Here is a 21130-nt window from a genome sequence, read left to right on the forward strand (position 1 = left end):
ATTGTACAGTGCCCTGATGCTTGTGTTCTTTGTCTCCCTCTACGCAGCGGCTAGTGAAGAAGAGGGCGGAGACGGCGCTGTGGAGCAAGGCGGCGGGGATGCCCCCACGGCTGCAGCGGAAGGGGTGGGTGAGCCCCCACAGGGGCCTGCTACGGTGGGAGACGGTGAGGAGCCATCCAGGTTGGTGGTTTGCACAGAGGAGGAGGAGGCCGCCACTGGGGCACACATGGGGCCTGGTGGGGGCATCCCTGCTGGTGCAAGTGGTGCAGTCCAGGGCCAGGGGCAGGAGGCAGCACAGGTCACCGTGGAGGGGCCTGTGCATGTCGCTGTCCCTGACCCTGTGAGTGCACCACCATGCACCAGCAGGGATGCCCCGTCCCAGGCCTGTCAGCAGGTAGAGGGGATGTCCATGTCACCTGACTCCCCTCCACCTGCGGACGTGGGAACCCCTGGCCGTGCGGAGAAGGTCCTGATTGGGGTCGCGTTGCGCACGGCTGCGATTTGTGATGCCGTGCGTGCTTCCCGGGAGGAGCACGCACGTCATCACGAAGTGCACCGTGCCGACGTGGCCCAATTGGGATCGGCCATGTTCGGGGGTTTCCTGCATGTGTTGGCCAATGTGGCGGCCCTCTCCTCCTCTGTGCAGGCTATCCACCAGTCGTTCTCCTTGCCGTCTTCCAGCCCAGATGCCACCAGGGCCCCCTGTGGACCTGCCCCGACCAATGCAGCCAGCTCGGTGGGGATCCCATCCCTGCCACAGTCGGGAGTCAGAGATCCAGCAGGGGTGGACACCAGAGCAACTGGACCCCAGCAGATGGAGGATGTGACGGCATCATCGGGCAGGGCACGTGCACGACGGCGTCGGTGGTTTCCATCAGCCTGGATGCCGTCGTGCTGGCACAGCCAGTTGCATCGGAGGCAGCAGCAGGCTCAACGTGGGAGGCATCATGGCTCGGGGCCATCAACATCAGGGGTGCAGGCATCGGCCGGAGGGCAGGAGAACCCTGGAATGGGAGTGGCTTCCGTGTGGGAGAGGTTGTGCCAGCGGATAGGTGCGGAGCGGCAGCGGGCAGAGGAGGAACGGCTCACGATGGTCAGGGCGGAGGACTCCATGCGGAGGGCGCTGAGGCGGGCTGAGTGCCTCGAGGGTCTTCGCAGGGAGTTTGAGCTTGACACTGCGTTATCCCTGCGGGACCTCGGGGCCAGGGAACATGCCCGCCTCCAAGCCATTGAGCAGGAGTTCGAGGATGCCCTGGCCCATGACAACAACCAGTGAGCCGTCCAAATAGCCCGCTGCCTTTGTATATAGTTGTATAGTTAGGGTTAGGTTTCCTTTGTTTTATTGAATTTTTTTTGGGTTGCGATTGGACAATGCACCACTTTTTTGTATATAGTTCCCTTTTTAGTTAGTAGTCAGTTAGGTTTAATTTGGTAGGGCTCATGGACCCAGGATTATCTTCTTGATTGGCTTATTTTATTTTTTCATAATTTTTTCATGGACATTCATCTTGTTTTGTTTGATTTGCTTTGTGTTTTTTCTTATTTGCTGTTCAATACATATTATTTTTTTAATCTTCAATGTGTCGTATCATCTCATTGCTTTCAGGCATGTCATGTTGGGTGTTTTGTCATTCACTTGCAGCCATTGTGTGTGACAGACATGTGTTAAATTGCATTATTTACATTGGGGGTGTAACATGTAATTGCCTTTGATATGTGGGTGGGTGTGATAGTTGGTTGGGCCTTTTGGCAGGGGAGGATGGGCATTACGGACATGATTGGGGAATGTTGGGACCCAGGTGCAGGGGGGCATGGATTGGACATGGGTGGGGGCCTGCTGGCAGGTGCCCCACAGTGCTGGGGGGTGGGGGTGGTGAGAGACATGAGTTGGACATGGGTGGGGGCCTGCTGGCAGGTGCCCCACAGTGCTGGGGGGTGGGGGTGGTGGGAGACATGAGTGGGGCCCTGGTGGAGGGTGACCCTGGTGGCTGGGGTTTGGGGGTGGTGGGAGACATGAGTTGGACATGGGTGGGGGCCTGCTGGCAGGTGCCCCACAGTGCTGGGGGGTGGGGGTGGTGGGAGACATGAGTGGGGCCCTGGTGGAGGGTGACCCTGGTGGCTGGGGTTTGGGGGTGGTGGGAGACATGAGTTGGACATGGGTGGGGGCCTGCTGGCAGGTGCCCCACAGTGCTGGGGGGTGGGGGTGGTGGGAGACATGAGTGGGGCCCTGGTGGAGGGTGACCCTGGTGGCTGGGGTTTGGGGGTGGTGGGAGACATGAGTTGGACATGGGTGGGGGGCTGCTGGCAGGTGCCCCACAGTGCTGGGGGGTGGGGGTGGTGGGAGACATGAGTGGGGCCCTGGTGGAGGGTGACCCTGGTGGCTGGGGTTTGGGGGTGGTGGGTGACATGAGTTGGACATGGGTGGGGGCCTGCTGGCAGGTGCCCCACAGTGCTGGGGGGTGGGGGTGGTGGGAGACATGAGTGGGGCCCTGGTGGAGGGTGACCCTGGTGGCTGGGGTTTGGGGGTGGTGGGAGACATGAGTTGGACATGGGTGGGGGCCTGCTGGCAGGTGCCCCACAGTGCTGGGGGGTGGGGGTGCAAGGGGACATGTGTTGGTGTTCATTAGTTCAAGGAGACATGTGCCTTTGCTGGGGGGCATGCCCATGTTGGGTGGGCTGCCTGCGGGACATGACCAGGGATGCAGGGTAGTCCCCTGTGGTGTGGGCTGCCTGCAGGGGCCGTGGAGGGTGTACAGGGTACACCTGGGAGGAGCCACACTGTCAAATCACATGTGGAACTTCCCGCGCACCCCTGAAATACACGCGCCCAGGCTATTCGCGTGTGGAACTTCCCGCGCACCCCTGAAATTCACGCGCCCAGGCTATTCGCGTGTGGGACTTCCCGCGCACCCCTGAAATACACGCGCCCAGGCTATTCGCGTGTGGAACTTCCCGCGCACCCCTGAAATACACGCGGCCAGGCTATTCGCGTGTGGAACTTCCCACGCACCCCTGAAATACACGCGCCCAGGCTATTCGCGTGTGGAACTTCCCGCGCACCCCTCAAATTCACGCGCCCAGGCTATTCGCGTGTGGAACTTCCCGCGCACCCCTGAAATACACGCGCCCAGGCTATTCGCGTGTGGAACTTCCCGCGAACCCCTGTAATACACGTAGCCCGCTCCCCCAGGCCCGATCGCGTGAGGTACTTCCCGCGCACCCCTCAAATTCACGCGCCCAGGCTATTCGCGTGTGGAACTTCCCGCGCACCCCTGAAATACACGCGGCCAGGCTATTCGCGTGTGGAACTTCCCGCGCACCCCTGAAATACACGCGCCCAGGCTATTCGCGTGTGGAACTTCCCGCGAACCCCTGAAATACACGCGCCCAGGCTATTCGCGTGTGGAACTTCCCGCGAACCCCTGAAATACACGCGCCCAGGCTATTCACGTGTGGAACTTCCCGCGCACCCCTCAAATTCACGCGCCCAGGCTATTCGCGTGTGGAACTTCCCGCGCACCCCTGAAATACACGCGCCCAGGCTATTCGCGTGTGGAACTTCCCGCGAACCCCTGTAATACACGTAGCCCGCTCCCCCAGGCCCGATCGCGTGAGGAACTTCCCGCGCACCCCTCAAATTCACGCGCCCAGGCTATTCGCGTGTGAAACTTCACGCGAACCCCTGAAATATACGTAGCACGCTCCCCCAGGCCCGATCGCGTGTGGAACTTCACGCGAACCCCTGTAATACACGAAGCCCGCTCCCCCAGGCCCGATCGCGTGAAGAACTTCACGCGAACCCCTGTAATACACGTAGCCCGCTCCCCCAGGCCCGATCGCGTGAGGAACTTCACGCGAACCCCTGTTATACACGTAGCCCGCTCCCCCAGGCCCGATCGCGTGAGGAACTTCCCGCGCACCCCTCAAATTCACGCGCCCAGGCTATTCGCGTGTGAAACTTCACGCGAACACCTGAAATATACGTAGCACGCTCCCCCAGGCCCGATCGCGTGTGGAACTTCACGCGAACCCCTGTAATACACGAAGCCCGCTCCCCCAGGACCCATCGCGTGAGGAACTTCACGCGAACCCCTGTAATACACGTAGCCCGCTCCCCCAGGCCCGATCGCGTGAGGAACTTCACGCGAACCCCTGTAATACACGTAGCCCGCTCCCCCAGGCCCGATCGCGTGAGGAACTTCCCGCGCACCCCTCAAATTCACGCGCCCAGGCTATTCGCGTGTGAAACTTCACGCGAACCCCTGTAATATACGTAGCACGCTCCCCCAGGCCCGATCGCGTGTGGAACTTCACGCGAACCCCTGTAATACACGAAGGCCGCTCCCCCAGGCCCGATCGCGTGAGGAACTTCACGCGAACCCCTGTAATACACGTAGCCCGCTCCCCCAGGCCCGATCGCGTGAGGAACTTCACGCGAACCCCTGTTATACACGTAGCCCGCTCCCCCAGGCCCGATCGCGTGAGGAACTTCACGCGAACCCCTGTAATACACGAAGCCCGCTCCCCCAGGCCCGATCGCGTGTGGAACTTCACGCGAACCCCTGTAATACACGTAGCCCGCTCCCCCAGGCCCGATCGCGTGAATAACTTCACGCGAACCCCTGTGATGCACGTACCCTGCAAATCGCGTGTGACACTTCCCGCGCACCCCGGTATACATGCACACGTATTTTTTGTCAGCGGGTGTCCGTGTTTGTGGGTACCCCTTTGCACGTCATTTTTCCTGGAGGGCCACAGTATGGGACATTCATCATGGCAGTATATAGATGCTATTTGTTGGCGCACCTTTTGGCGCACATTTCTTACAGCCGCAGAGACGCTACCGCCTCCTTTCTTGTGGCGGTCGTGTTTGTGCCTGTGCGCTGGTTTGAGCGTGCGCTTTTTTCCCCTATTCTATTCCATGAATACGTGTTGTAGGCGAGCGTGTGGGCGTTCCGCGCACTTGTGCCCTGTACTTCCCCCGTGACGCCCACGTTTTGGCAAGTTGTTCCCCATTCCGAGTGTTACGCCCGTGTTCCGCCTACTTTTATTGCGTGCGCCGCGCTATGTGCGATTTTCGCTGTGGCCTGTGCGATTTTCGCTGTGACCTGGCGCACGCTGTTAGATGGCCTGTGCGCTAACGTGCGCCGCGCACTTTTTATCGCACATCCGCTGGTTTTCTCGCGCACGGACTTCCATGAATCGACGTGCGCTGCTTTTCGTGCGATTTTCGCACGTTCACTGCGATTTTCGCTATTCCACTGCGATTCGCACGTTTTTGCCCACTTGCGCCGCGCTAATTATTCCATGAATCGGCCTGTAAGTTGTTGCAGGCATTTTGGTAGTGGGAATATTTCCACATTATGTGTGATAGCATGTGAAGTTGTTGGTTGTTGTCAAGTTTTGCAGTGCAGAAATTGAAAAGTATTAAGGGGTCAGTAATTTTCATATTTGTTTTCTGCTATAGGGTAGAGAGCTAATTTTAAACCATTTGGAATCTTCATTGTCTTCTATTTTGTACGTTATGTCTACAGTTTTTGTGCTACTTTTATAAAAAGTCCTGAGGCAACACACACGCACATGGTTTGGTACTTCAGCGGAGGTACTTTTAAAGTTTAGTATTTCTTTTTTGTATGTGTTTAATAGAAAGCTGCTATTTGTACAGTGGTTGCTAGTTTTTTGTAAAGCTATTGCATTTTGTAAGTGGCTTTCACTTCCAAAATATTTTCTCTGGATATGCTCTATTTCTTCGAGTAGTTGTTTGGCTGTCCCTTGTACATTGTTATTTAAATTGGATAGTGCTAAAGCAGGACTTTTAGCATAGTGGAGTTTATGGACCAGATTTCTTATAGTTGAATGATGTGTTGATATCATTTTGATATGATGGAATGTGCGTTTGCAAATAGGTCCTGAAATACAGTCTAATGAACGTCCTTGTAGTCCTGTGTATTTGCGCACTGGACAGGCATCCATATTTTGTAGTAGTTTCATTTCGAATTTGTCTTTGCTTTTAACATACTCATTGAGGAACTGGCGTAAAGATTTGAAAGATTTTTTGGCAATGTTACACATTGATGTGAATGGCCGTTTGTAGACTGGACGTTTTGGTTCAGAAAATGGAGAAGTGATACTGATTTTTCTGGGGATATTTTTGTGAGCAGAGTTTCTTGTTCCATAATGGTGTCACTACATTTTTTATACCCTCATCCATTGCTATGTAATGCAATTGAGTTTGTTTGCTTTTATTTACATGCTTCTTTATTAAAATATGGTTCTGTGCTCGTGTTGTAACTGCATTCACCTCCACAGATGTTTAAGAAGCTATTTTTGTAGATATTCCATTTATTTTGAAGTCTTTTCTGTAGTTTAGTAGTTAGTTTTGTTAGTGGTTTCATTCTGTTTAAAACTAAAATAAATGACTTCCTTTCGAGAAGGATTGCACTGTCTATGAGAGCTTCTAGGATTAATGTTCTAAGGTTGGTTTTAAGGGTTGTGCATGATTTCTCTCCTGGTTTTATAAGGTACTGAAGGACTCTGTGGCAGAACATTTTTTGTAAAATATTTTTTTTTGGTATGCTCACTTGCCACTACATCAAGATTTAAAGGTGCACAGTTAGCAGAAGTGGTAGCTGAAGTCGTGTTAATCACTTTCTGTTTCATTTTACATTTTGATAGAGGAGGCACATTTTCTGTACTGGAAGCTTGTTTTGTTTGCTTAATGACTGTATTAGCTGTTTGGTTTGGACTTTTTGTACAAAATCTGCTAGAGATGGAGGCTTATTTTGGACACTTTTATTTTGATTTGCACTACTTCTGCGTTGCTTTATACAGAGTTGCTTTTTGGTAGGCATTATTTGGGGTCTGTTGGAGAAAAAAAGAATGTGTGGGTTGGGCTGTTGTGCAGTGTGTGCGTGCTTTGTGCATAAGTGTCTGAGTATGATGATAAGGTTGATAGTGGAGGTGTGTGATTGTGCAATGGGAAGCTACATCAAGTTGAGAAGGCTATTTTTGTATTTGTGTGTTACTATACTGGGCTTCAGATGACAATATAAACGAGGTAATTCATAGAATTCAGCGCAGAAGCAGCGAACGCGGGCAGCGCAGAGAGGGAGCATGCACCAGCGTGCGCTTGCCTTGTGCGCTAAACAGCATTCTTGCGCACTGTGTATTCAGGGATTTCCCAAGCCATTTGGAGCCGTGGTGCATCGAACATCCTGCAGCGCCAGTTATGCCCACAAGAATGCCCCTTGCGCATGGAAAAGCCATTGAAATCCCCAATACGGCGCAAAGGACAGCGCTAACCATTGACCAGTTTACAGGCTTGCTACACTGTAATCGCGTGAAAAACGTGAAAATGTACTTGCGCACCCCCTTAAATTCACGTACCCTGCTCGCGGCAGCAAAAACATGTGAAAATGTACTTGTGCATCCCCTTGAATATGGATACCCCGCTCGCGGCAGCCAAAACATGTGAAAATCTCCCTGCGCACCCCGTTCGATACATGTACCCCGCTAGTGGCAGCCAAAACATGTGGAAATCAACTTGTGCACCCCATTGAATATGTGTACTCCGCCTGCGTCATGCAAATTGTGTGGAAAAAGTCCCCATGGTGATGTGGGCTGCCTGCGGGTCATGGTCTGGGTCTATGAGTTGCCTGCTGGGTATGCTCAGGGGTGTAGGGCAGTCCCATGTGGTGTGGGCTGCCTGCCGGTCATGGTCAGGGGTGATGGGCTGCCTGCAGGCATGGTCAGGGGTGATGGGCTGCCTGTGGGGCATGGTCAGGAGTGTAGTGGGGGCCTGTGGTGTGGGCTGCCTTCAGGGGGTAAATGTGAGTCCTCACCACACTGGTGTGGGAATCTGGGGCTACGGAAGTGAGCTATGCATGTGATTTCGCTGGGGCCAGCGTGGTACGTGCCTTCTGGGGTACGTGAGTGAGGAATACACGTAATGTTGCTGGGACAAACGGGGTACGTGGAGTCGGGTACGCGAGTGAGCTATACACACAATGTCGCTGGGGTGATCGGGGTACGTGTATTCTGGGGTACACGAGTAAGCTATACACACAAGGCCCTGGGGCAAGCGGGTTATGTGTATTCTGGGGTATGCAAGTGAGCTATACATGCGATTTCGCTGGGGCAAGCAGGGTATGTGTATTCCAGTTACGCGAGTGAGCATTTCACGCAATTTTGCAGGGGCAAGTGGGGTATGTGTATTCCGGGGTATGCGAATGAGCTATACACAAGCTTTCACTGGGGCGAGCGAGGTTCGTGTATTCCGGGGTACGTGAGTCAGCTATACACGCAATTTTGCTGGGGGAGCGGGGTACGTGTATTTCGGGGTACGCGAGTGAGCTATACACGTGATGTTGCTGGGGCGAGCGGGGTATGAGTATTCCGGGGTATGCGAGTGAGCTTTACACGCGATGTCGCTGGGGCAAGCAGGATACCTGTATTCCGGGGTACGCGAGTGAGCTATACACGCAATGTCGCTGGGGCGAGCGGGTTACGTGTATTCTGGGGTAAGCGAGTGAGCCATACATGCGATGTCGCTGGGGCAAGAAGGGTACGTGTATTCCGGGGTATGTAAGTGAGCTATACACACGATGTTGCAGGGGTGAGTGGGGTACGTGTATTCCGGGGTACGCCAGTGAGAATAACACACAATTTGGCAGTGTGTGCCCTTCCCATGCCCCACAGGCAGCCCACATCACAGGCCCCCCTAAACCCCTGACCATGCCCTGCAACCAGCCCATCACCCCTCCCCATGCCCCGCAGGCAGCCCATCCACCCTGACCATGCCCCGCAGGCAGACCACATGGCACCATGCACTTGGCTGCCCCAACACATGTCCCGCCACCCCACCCCCAGTGACGGCAACCTGCCCGCGAGCCCCGACTCATGTCCCCCCACCCGACCCCCATTGACGGTAACCTGCCAGCAAGCCCCGACACATGTACCTTCACCCCGCCCCACGCCCAATGACGGCAACCTGCCAGCAGGCCCTGACTCATGTCCCCCCCACCCCACACCCATTGACCGCAACCTGCTAGCTGGCCCCCACCAAACACCACATCATAACAATACAGACCCATGGCCCTAATGCCAACCCAAATCCCGCTCCACCCCCCAGTACAAACACGCAGACATCCATTCCACCCACTCCCTACTAAATTACCCATGCCATGAGAGTCTGAAAATAACCAGCATGCCCATGAATAAATGTCCAAGAGAGCCACACAGTGGCAACACATGACTGAGGCAATGCTCATAGAGACATGCACGAAACCAATGAGAGTAGACCACACCAATAATGAAGATATATGAAATGTATTAAAAAGAAAACAAAATGACATAATGAAAACCACACATGCAAATGAACAAATAATGAATGCAATCTAAGTGATTTCAATCCAGCACACACCTTAGTCAACGCCTAGCGTGTAATGCACAAATGAAATCCTTATTTATTGTTGTCTAAAAGTTATTTTATTCTGAACGATGTACCACTCATATCACGCTTTTCTCCTGGAACCCCCCCGGTCACACTGAACCAGGAATCAGGCTGGTTTGCTAAGTTAAAATATTTATTTATGTATCCACAATTCAATCACATCTGGGGTCATTACGACCTGGGCGCAAAGGGATACCGGGCACCGGTAATGACACCAGTGCCGGTAATCCCTTTGCGCCCTATTCCGAAGTCCCTTTGCGGGTCCTTCCCTTAACGCCTGTTTTTTTTTTATGGACGGGACCCGCAAAGGGATACCGGGGTCAATAAAGGAACTGCAATTTGTGGTATCTTTATTGATGCCTTCCCCCTTCCCATTGAGCCCTATGGGGTCTCAAATGGGAATGGGGAATGGCTTTACAAATGGCGCCATGACTATCACCAACCAAGGAATGAGGGCCACTATGTTTTAATGGGTACACAATAATCACCAATGGAGTGATGTAACACTAAATAATCTCAGAAATAATACTTCTGTGTGTGTCTTCAGATCAAATAGCAGTGTGGTTACTATTTCCCCCTGCACACCCCTCAACCCCACAATAGGCAATGTAAAGAGATAGGAGGGGATAGCAGGTATTCAGGAATGGCAGAATTCAAACAAATATCAATCCTAATTTCCCCCCAGCAACACAAGAGAAAAACAGAATTGATTGGCAAGCGGTCAGAATGGTTTTAAAGTTGTCTTGAGAATGGACTGGGTAAAAACACTAAATATGATTTCAATTGCTGAAATTGTTTAAATTCTCATGGGAGCCACTTTGAATAGTTACCCACAAACACTAGCAATGATTTAAGAAACAAATTGAAATCTTAAAATTAAATCGGGAACAATCAAAAGCTGTTTTACACGTGTCAGAATTTCCCCAAACTTTTCAGTGCGGGAGAACCATATGTATTTAGGATGTGGTTCTAGATGTATATTAAAGCTGTAGATGTTAGCTACAAGCAGAAGTTAAAGTTTTGTTTCTAGCACAAAAATGTAAGGAGTTATTGATGTTTTAGTGGAGGTCATTTTTTTGAGATTGGTTCAAGAATGGGAAACGGGAATGCACTTTTAAAAGACAAATGGGATTTCTTACACTAGATTATGACTATAGAAAAAGAAAAGAAGAATGCCACACATGAATCTCCACAGTTCCTGGCCAAGTGATAGTTTACCATTTGTGCATCCAGTTAGCTTGCAGTTGTTTTTGGTGCCATCTGCATTATAACGTAAAAGCATTACTATTACTTATTTACTATGTGTCTGTTTTTGTAAGGTGGCAAGACCCCCACACTGTTCATCTCGCTAGTGACTGAAAGTGGGATAGTACAAACACACGTGTGCAAATTATAGGCCTTATTATGTAAATGCGGTCATAGCGTCAGGGGACCACGGCCTGGCCGCAGGGGGTTGCAGCAGGGTTTGCTCGGACATTCTCGTATGAGCACATTTTGTCAGGGCTCGGGACTTGCTCCTTTGAAAAATGTTTACGTGATTTGCCGTGTGAAGAGGAGGTGGGCTGAGCTGACAGGTGGTGTGGACTGGCTGTGGGAGTCGCTGGGAGAGTGCAACATTCTCCAGAGGAACAAGGTAAATCCATAGAAATGTCACCCGCATTGCTGAATGGTAGCAAACAATTCATATGTTTTTCAAAAATATTTCTAATGCCACTATGGTCTGAAGGGCTAATGGCTCCCATTCTGAGTGAAGGTCAGCGCTGTGGAATTTTTGCTTCCGAGGTGAGCAAACTCACGCATCGTACACAGTATAAGATTCAATTGTTTTTCGACCTTGAAAGAAAGGGAGGATTCCAAAAGGAATGCATGAAAGGAGGGATGTAACACTGTCAAATGTGATAAGGTTCAACATTCCAAAACTGGACAAAGGACCATGTAATTTGATTTTATGAAAATGTGTTGAGCTGAAGGGAGTGTCTGTGTTACGCTGAGAGGATAAAATGGCAAATCTAATGTACGTTTTAATTTCGACAATTTTATAGACCAACAAGTCTCCCTGATTGTAGCGTCAGCGTCCGTATCCCATTTCGAGCTGAACATACTGCATAGCACTAACCTATGAAGCAAATTGAAGACTACATTCCACGTTGTTTTCTCTGTGTTCTAGCCAATTTAAATAACAATCTTCTACATGGTACAGCCAAAGACCTACTCGAAGAAGAAATTGACCATATCCAGAAAAACTATTTTGGAAGTAAAAGCCACTTACAAAATGCAATAGCTTTACAACAGACTAACAACAATTCTACACATGGCAACCTTCTACTATATACAAAAAATAAATTCTAAAATTTAAAAATACATCCGCTGAAGTACCAAACCATGTGTGTGTGTGTTGCGGCAGAACTTTATTTAAAAGTAACACAAGACAATGAAGATTCCAAATGGTTTGAATGATCTCTCTACCTTATAGAAGAAAACAAATATGAAATAACTGACCCCTTAATAATTTGCAGTTACTGCACTACAAAACTTGACAACAACCAAACTCCTTCACGTGCTATCACAAATAACTTGGAATTATTCCCACTACCAAAACCCCTCCAACAACTCAATTTATATGAGAGCATCATAATTCAAACAGTGCACCCATTTCAAGCAATAATATGCCTTCAACAAAAAACAGCAAAATTACCTCCCTCTGAATTGCTGAAAGGCATTCATGGCAAAGTAGTTTATTTACCATTAGATCTAAAAGTAAATGTGCACACTCTGGGAGTGCAACATCCAATAGAGCAATCTTTAATTGTCTTAGTAAATGGTGTACCTACAAAAGACAACACAATTTGGCAAAAACTCCTAGACTTACATAAAGTTAGACAAGCCTTGCAATATCTAAAAGACAATAATGAATGCTACAAAGAAATAAATATAGAAGAAAACTTAAGGGAAACAACTGAAATAATTCAAGAGTCACCAGAAACTAGTCAATTTGAACTTCTAGATCCTGCTACACTGTCCAATATTTTAGACCATTATAAAATTCATCTATTACACTCTAATGACACCATACATGATGCAATACAAACTTACCAAGTGTGACAAACCAAAGGTTCACCAATCAGTATATTGGAAAAAGTATAGAAGCACATGCTTTTCCTCTACTCTTTCCTACTGGCAAAGGAGGAAGGTACGATGATAGACCTATTCAGATAACAGCATCAGAATACCGCTCGTTACGAATGTATTGTGAAGATCCCACATTTAGACAAAATGTGGAATACATATTCCACCTACTCTTTGAAAGTGAACTAGCAACTCTATGTTACGGAGTTGCACAAACATTGAAATCAGGAACCCACTATCAAAATATGTCAGCTACACAATTAATACAAAAAGTGCAAGAAAAAGATGAGGTTTTACAATCAAGCATTACAAATCTGTTAGCAAACATGCCTGGTACACAAGAGTACTGCTTCTGATGTCAGGGAGATGTACATTGTATGATAAGAATCCTTGGCCCACCCACTTGGTTTGTTACATTAAGTTGTGCAGAATATGCATCGGAAGATTTACATGATTTCCTACGCATATCAAACAAAAACAAAACGAACATAGATACCTGGAGAACTTTGCTCTCTTTGGAGAAAAGAATATCAAGCCAGAGGAGCACCACATATCCACATGATTTTATGGATTAAAGATGGTCCTAAATTTGGTCAAGACAGTGAAGCCACTGTTTTACAGTTTATTGAAAAATATGTCACTTGTGCATTTCCATCAGAAGCAACAAATAGTGATCTTCATGCACAAATTGTACAATTTCAAAGACACAAATGTGGCAAATATTGTCGTCGCAAATACAAAAACAAAGGGCAATACTACACCAAATGGCCGCTTTGGTTTCCCTAGACCGGATACAGAAACAGGTGAAGTGAACAACTTCATGTCTTCAGTTAGACATAGTGTTAAAGGTAAATCACCTAAGAGCACATATTACATAAAAAGAACAGAAGAAGCAAAATATATCAATGATTACAATGCAATCATTGCCCTCTTATGGAATGCAAACATAGATGTGCAGTAGATTACAGACAATTCCACTGCAGTTGCACAATATGCTACAGCCTACTTAACAAAAGCAGAAAAAAACAGAGCTTCAAGACCTCTCGAAATGACCTATCATCAGACAAAACACAATGTCAGAAATTGTACAGTTTAGGCATAAAAATGCTCTCTCATAGAGAATGTGGCTCCTATGAAGCTGCAGATCGTTTAACCGGTACTGCTTTGTATGGAAAATCTGAAAATATAATATGGCTAAGTGTTGGTCCTGCTAAATCTAGAAAAATAGTTCTCAAATCATACGACGACATAGAAACCATAGCCAAAAATGATCCCAACAGCCAAGACACATACTACCCAAACAGGAGCACCACTTTGGAAACTATGTGTCTATACCACATAGCCCAAAATTTTGCATACAAAAATAATATACCTGATGAAAAAAAAAGGTAGATATAGAGTGACAAATTGTGAAGGCAGCTTAGTGAAACTTACCAAACAAAACTTTATTAATCATATTAAATTGTCATTAAAAACTCCTCAACATAAAGAACTATATTACATGTCCCTACTACAACTTTTTAAACCATGGAGAAAAGAAGAAGAGATATTAGAAAACTATGACTCCTATGAAGACACTTTCAAAGCAAATGAAAGCACTATCACCGATGTAAACTTTACACAGTAGAAAACAATGTTGCACAATGAACAGCAACACGAACAAGAACTCCAGGCCCAACTAGATAAGGACACTCCTGACAGTAGTCAACCTTCTGTAACAGGTAGTCAAGAACCACTGGGACAGCAACTAATAGCAAATGAGGCAGAATAGCTATGACAGAAGTAGAGAACACAGTGAGTCACTATGAAGAAGATACAGAATACTTAACTGTACTACAATCAAAATTGAACAAAGATCAGCGTACCATTTTTCAAGAAGTAACAAAACAAATTGCACATGGTGTACAACATGACACTAAAGAATGTATCTGTCAAAATTACAAACCTATACTACTATTTGTCAGTGGTGAAGCTGGTTCAGACAAAACATTCTTAATCAAAGTCATCAGCAAGTTCCTTCCACAATTGACAAACAACAAACTGTCAGCTGTTGTAGCTGTCCCCACAGGTTTAGCTACCTACAACATAGGCGGTGTCACTTTACACCGATTACTACTCCTTCTAGTAGAACACCAAAACAAATTAGAATATTGCAAACTTTCTACAGAAGCTGCAATGGAACTACGCAGAGTGTTAAAGCAAATGAAAATGCTACTGATTGATTAAGTGAGCATGGTCTCCAACCTAATGTTGGCTTTGATTCACCTCGGATTGCAAGAAGTACTTAAAACAAACTACGAAGAGCTCTTTGGAGGAAAACACATTATTGTTTTCGGAGATCTTCAATTGACACCAGTGAAAGGTGAACCTATTTTTAAAACCTTACGACACAAACTCTGCCGTAAAACTGATGGCAACATAGGAAATGTCAACCTTTGGCAACATTTCCAATACAAAGAATTAACAGAAAACATGCGCCAATCTAGAGACCTCACTTACGCCAACATTTTAAAAAGTATTAGAGTTGGTGTACTATCTCACGAAGCACAAGCAATATTAAAAACCCACCACATCCATGCACTTTATGGCCATAACTCATGTGCTACTGATGTCATGGAACAATTAGCACACAAAAATGTCAATTGTATGTCCTTAATGCCAACTCGTGCAAGCTGTTGCAAATTCAATGAAACAATGTTGAAAAAAGAAATGCAACCAATAATTGAAATGTGCTCCACAGACAAAGTAGACTTACATGGTATGACACTACGCATGTGTCAACAAGCCACAACAAGACCAAATACCTTAGAAAATTCTATCTCCAACACAGCTGGTTTGGAGAAAATATTAAAATTATCGTTAAACTGTAGAGTGATGCTTAAACGTAACCTAGACATGGAGCAAGGACTAGTTAATGGAGCACTGGGTACAGTTGTTGGCTTTCAAACATATCCACATGACAACAACATTCAGTTTGTCAATATTCTCTTTGACAAACTTTCAGAAGTAAAAAGCATAGGGCGCTCAACAGCTCGATTCCTTCTTTTCAATGCATGTATGTACGCAGAGAAAAATGTTCTCTAACTCTAGCATACGCAGTCACCATTCACAAATCACAAGGTCTTACCCTAGAAAAAGCATTGATAGATATTGGGAAGACAGTCTTTAAAGAAGGCATGAGCCACGTAGCACTATCATGCTTACGTACACTTCACAGTCTATTTCTAATCAACTTTGATGCAAGTAAAGTAAATGCTGATATTCCTTGCATTTTAGAATACAACAGACTATGTTCACGATACACCCCGATCTAAAAACATATCCTGTTCCACAAAAAGGAAAATGTTGTAATTGAAAACTAATTCAAACTGAAATGCTACAGGATCTGACTGCAAAAATTCCAAAGAGAGTAAAAGAAGCTAATACTTCATCAATTACCACAACCAAAGAAGAATCTAGTACTCAAAGTAACTCAGGTACTTCTTCAAAGAAGCAACACACACTCTGAAAAAATGACTTGGACACAGAACTATCTTGTCCATTCAAATTTTACAATATAACTGGTGTAAATTACTACGCAAATGTAGCAATCAATATTCTGTTTCAATTGCCACCAATTGTTGACAACATTTACTTACACAGTACAGACCAATTGTGTTTGCAAATGTTAGTCCTTCATAGAAACGCAACCAACAATCCTGACAACACATTGACAGGCCGATTCATGGAATTAATGTGCGCTGAAATTTTCAGCGCAAGCGGGCGAAAGCGTGCAAAAGCGTGCGAAAGCGTGCGAATCGCAGTGCCAGTGCGAAAATCGCAGCGAAACCCGCGCACAGCGATTCATGGAAGTCTGTGCGCGTGTAAATCCCAGGATGTGCGCCAAAATTCTCTTTGGCGCACGCTGGCGCACACGTCTCCAAACAGTGTGCGCTATGCACACAACAAAATCGCACATATCGCGGCACACACAACAAAAGTAGGAAGAACAGAGGGCGTGACATGCGGAATGGGGAACAACGCGTGAAAATGTGGGCGTCACGGGAGAAGTACAGGAGGCAAATGCGCAGAACGCCCACACACATGTTCAAAACACGTATCCATGGATTCAAACGGGGCTAACGCGTGCGCCAAAAAAGATACGCTAATCCGGAAACACGTATGCCAGCAGGAAGCAGGCATACGTGGACTTGCGCAGCATAAAAGTGCACGCAAACAACAAACAAGCTCAGACGCCAGGATGAATATACCGTTCCTAGCAGCAGTGGTCGTGGGATATCGCAGGAGGAGGAGGAGGATAGTCAGGCCCAGAATTTTCACACCCAGAACCAGCCTTTTTGGGATGCCTGATGACAAGGTGTATGGGAGGTTCAGGTTTCCACCTCACATAATACTCGACCTGGTGAGTGAGTGGGAGGATGACCTCACATCACCCACCCTGTGCTCCCAAGCACTCAGCCCCCTGGAGAAGGTCCACAATGTACTGCACTTCTTGGCCACTGGATCATTTCAGTGGACAAGTGCTATAGTGGGGGGGTGTCACAGGCCACGCAGTCACGCTGCCTACACCAGGTCTTGGCCATCATGACTGCACGCCCATCAGTCCGCAGGCTCATGTACCTGCCCAGAACACCTGCAGAAAGGCAGGCTGCCGTCCAGGATTTCTACGGGGTGGCACAATTCCCCAAAGTCCTAGGTGCCATTGATTGCACCCATGTGGCTCTACGTCCCCCCAGGGCATCAGAGCACATCTATAGAAACAGCAAGCACTGGCATTCCATCAACGTCCAGGTAGTATGTGATGCCAAGGGAATCATCACCTCAGTATATGCCAACTATCCAGGGTCCACCCACGACAGTTTTATTTACAGAATGTCAACCCTAAACCGGGACCTAGAAGCTGGGCGGCATGGCGATACATGGCTGCTCAGTGAGTATAAATGCCACAGCACATGCATGCATATCAGATATTGAGTAATGTCACAACCCCACTAATGATACCCATTACCACCTCCCCAGGGGACAGTGCCTACCCTCTGAGGACCCACATGAGGACGCCAATTCAGAACCCCACCACGCCACCCGAGGTAAGATACAACACAGCCCACATTGCAACCCGGGGCATAGTGGAGCGCACATTCAGAGTGGTCAAGTCACGCTTTCGCTCCCTTGACTGTTCTTGTGGGCAGCTGTTATACGCTCCCCCAGTAGTGTACAGGATCATAGTGGCAGCATGTGTCCTGCAGAACGTTGCAACCCGCCAGGCATGCGGGTGGACATGGTGCACGGAGGGGAAAGTGCACGGAGTGAGGCAGCCCGTACGCAGCTGTTGGCTAATTACTTCACCTAAAATCACACCCCTGTGGAGTGCACACAGCCCTGGCACATACCATCTGACAATGAATGATGATGACATAAGGGACAGTCAACTGTGACAACCATACCACCCTGAGATTGGTCACCTGGAAGTGTTACACTGTGTGCATCCCTACCTACACAAACACCACCAATGCTGTGTCATCAAATGACACACTTCTATGCTGCTAAATTCATTACCCCCTTGCAAAATACCACATGACAACAGTGCCATGTCACCCAACCCCTCCCCAGCACCGCCACCCAACACACCATGGCATTTCATGCTATGTGAGAGCAAACAAAGCAATCCCCAAAACATGACACAAGTGTCACAAAGCACAGTGTCCCTATTGGAAACTGGCCACACACAATATGCTCCCAGTAATGTAGAACTAACAACACACATGACCAAATACTTACCAACAATACAATGCAACTACACAACCTCAAACATAGCATAAACATGACAGTACTAAGTTAAAGTAGTGGTAGTCTTACAACCTGATTATGCCAGCACATCAACCACTTCCAACTGTACAGTGCTGCTGCCACGCAAATGTGTAAGTGCACTGCCTACAACATGAACTCCATCTCCAAAGTAGACGGCCTTGTGAAGACATGAGGAATGAACCTGCAAATTAGGAGGAAGACATGGATGCACAAGCACATATCAATACACCATGCAGTGTACAATACAACAACAATATCCACTAGGAATGTATACACAGTATTGACTACAGACTGCCCACACAGCTCATGGGAGTCCAACGTCACTGTGTAAGTCACTGTCACTTGGGCAGACCCTTTGCAAGCCCATGGAAACGGGAAGCAGGTGGGGTGTGTGTCTCACAAACCCAAGCATCTAACCCAAACTCAGGACAAGCCTGCATGTGCCCAGCCGGAATACAGTGGATGCCCACGGGAGCCACACAAGGCAACACACTGTAAAAAAATAAAATAAATAAAAAATCTAAAATCAAAAATGGCCATGGGGAGGCCGGGGTGGGGAGGCCACCCAGGAGGTCCGAGGACAGAGTGCGCACCAACAGCCAACTGTGTGGATGTTGGAAAAAAAAAACACCTCCATGGGCTCATGGCCTGCACGGCTATGCAAATGTGGGAGAACTGCTGCTTTCGCTCTCATCACCCTCTGCTGCTGCCACAGGAGGTGGTGGTGCTATGGGAGGCAGCCCACGCAAAGCCCTGGTATGGTCCTCCATGGCAGCGAGCATGCGGGTATGGAAGGTCTAGTTCTGGTGGAATATAGTGCGGAGATCCCCATGCACCACCTGACGTGATGCCCGGATCCCCTCCCGAGTTGCCTGCATCTCTGCTGAGAGCGAACGTGTGAGCCGCTCCAGCTGGAGTCGAGCGGTAAGTGTATATGCATGTTGATAGTACGCTGTGCGTGTCGTGGTGTGCCAGTGGTGTGCAGGTTGCACATGTGTTTATGTAGGGCCATGTAGGGGCGTGTATGAACATGGGCGTGAGGCTGCCACATGTGAGTCCTTTTAGTTGTGAGACAGATTGATGGTGTATGTGTTGGTAAGCATGTTGGGCAAATGCAGGTGTGGTAGCACATATGTTTGAATTTCTGTGAATGTACATTGGCATGGTATTGGTTCAAAATGCATGTATCTGCACTGTGTACATGTGCATGTATGTGTATGTGACAAGTGTGCAACTGTGATGCAACATGGATGCAAGTGACACTGATATGTAGAAGGATGAATGGCAGATGTGACATGTATGGCGATCTTGTCATAGCAACAGTTGGAGGAGATGTAGACATGCATGTAAGTGTGGTGGCATGTGTGCATGTCTAGTGCACTCTGTGTTTCATGTGATGTCAGGCTCACCTTTGGCTGTTCATGCTGTTGTATGTGAATGGATGGTGCTGCCTGGTGCAATATTGCTGTTGAAATGTTCATGTGTGTGAGTTAAAATGACATGTGTCTAATGGAGTGTGATGCCGTGTCTGAAGTTAAACATTGCCACTCATGTGCAACTGTCATATGTGTATCAGTCCATTGTACAGTGCCCTGATGCCTGTGTTTTATTTCTCCCTGTCTGCAGCGTCAACTGAAGAAGAGGGCGGGGAGGGTGCTGTGGAGCACAGCGGCAGGGATAGCCCTGCCAGCCGGAGATGCAAGGCCCGGCACCCCTCCCAGATTGTGCGTGGGGAGATTTGGCAGTGTGGGTCCTCCCAGGTGTTCCCTCTACACCCTCCACGGCCCCTGCAGGCAGCCCACACCACAGGGGACTACCCTGCACCCCCCTACCATCCACCATGGGCATGCCCCCCAGCCAAGCCACATGTCAGCTTGAACTACTGATCACCAACACATGACCCCCTGCACCCCCACCCTCCAGCAGTGCAGGGCACCTGCCAGCAGGCCCCCACTCATGTCCCACACATGTCCCCCTGCACCCCCAACCCCAGCAGTGAAGGGCACCTGCCAGCAGGCCCCCACTCATGTCGCCCTGTACCCCCACCCCCCAGCAGTGCAGGCCACCTGCCAGCAGGCCCCCACTCATGTCCCTCTCATGTCCCCCTGCACCCCCACCCCCCAGCAGTGCAGGGCACCTGCCAGCAGGCCCCCACTCATGGCCTCCTGCACCCCCACACCCCAGCAGTGCAGGGCACCTGCCAGCAGGCCCCCACTCATGTCCCTCTGCACCCCCACCCCCCAGCAGTGCAGGGCACCTTCCAGCAGGCCCCCACTCATGTCCCCCTGCACCCCCACCCCCCAGCAGTGCAGGGCACCTGCCAGCAGGCCCCCACTCATGGCCCACTCATGTCCCCCTGCACTCCCGCCCCCCAGCAGTGCAGGGCACCTGCCAGCAGGCCCCCACTCATGTCCTCCTGCACCCCCACCCCCCAGCAGTGCAGGGCACCTGCCAGCAGGCCCCCACTCATGTCCCCCTGCACCCCCACCCCCCAGCAGTGCAGGGCACCTGCCAGCAGGCCCCCACTCATGTCCCCCTGCACCCCCACCCCCAGCAGTGCAGGGCACCTGCCAGCAGGCCCCCACTCATGTCCCCCTGCACCCCTACCCCCCAGCAGTTCAGGGCACCTGCCAGCAGGCCCCCACTCATGTCCCACTCATGTCCCCCTGCACCCCCACCCCCCAGCAGTGCAGGTCACCTGCCAGCAGGCCCCCACTCATGTCCCACTCATGCCCCCCTGCCCCC

This window comes from Ambystoma mexicanum, chromosome 4q, assembly GCF_040938575.1.
Source record: "Ambystoma mexicanum isolate Mex_15411 chromosome 4q, UKY_AmexF1_1, whole genome shotgun sequence".
Classification (NCBI taxonomy): domain Eukaryota; kingdom Metazoa; phylum Chordata; class Amphibia; order Caudata; family Ambystomatidae; genus Ambystoma; species Ambystoma mexicanum.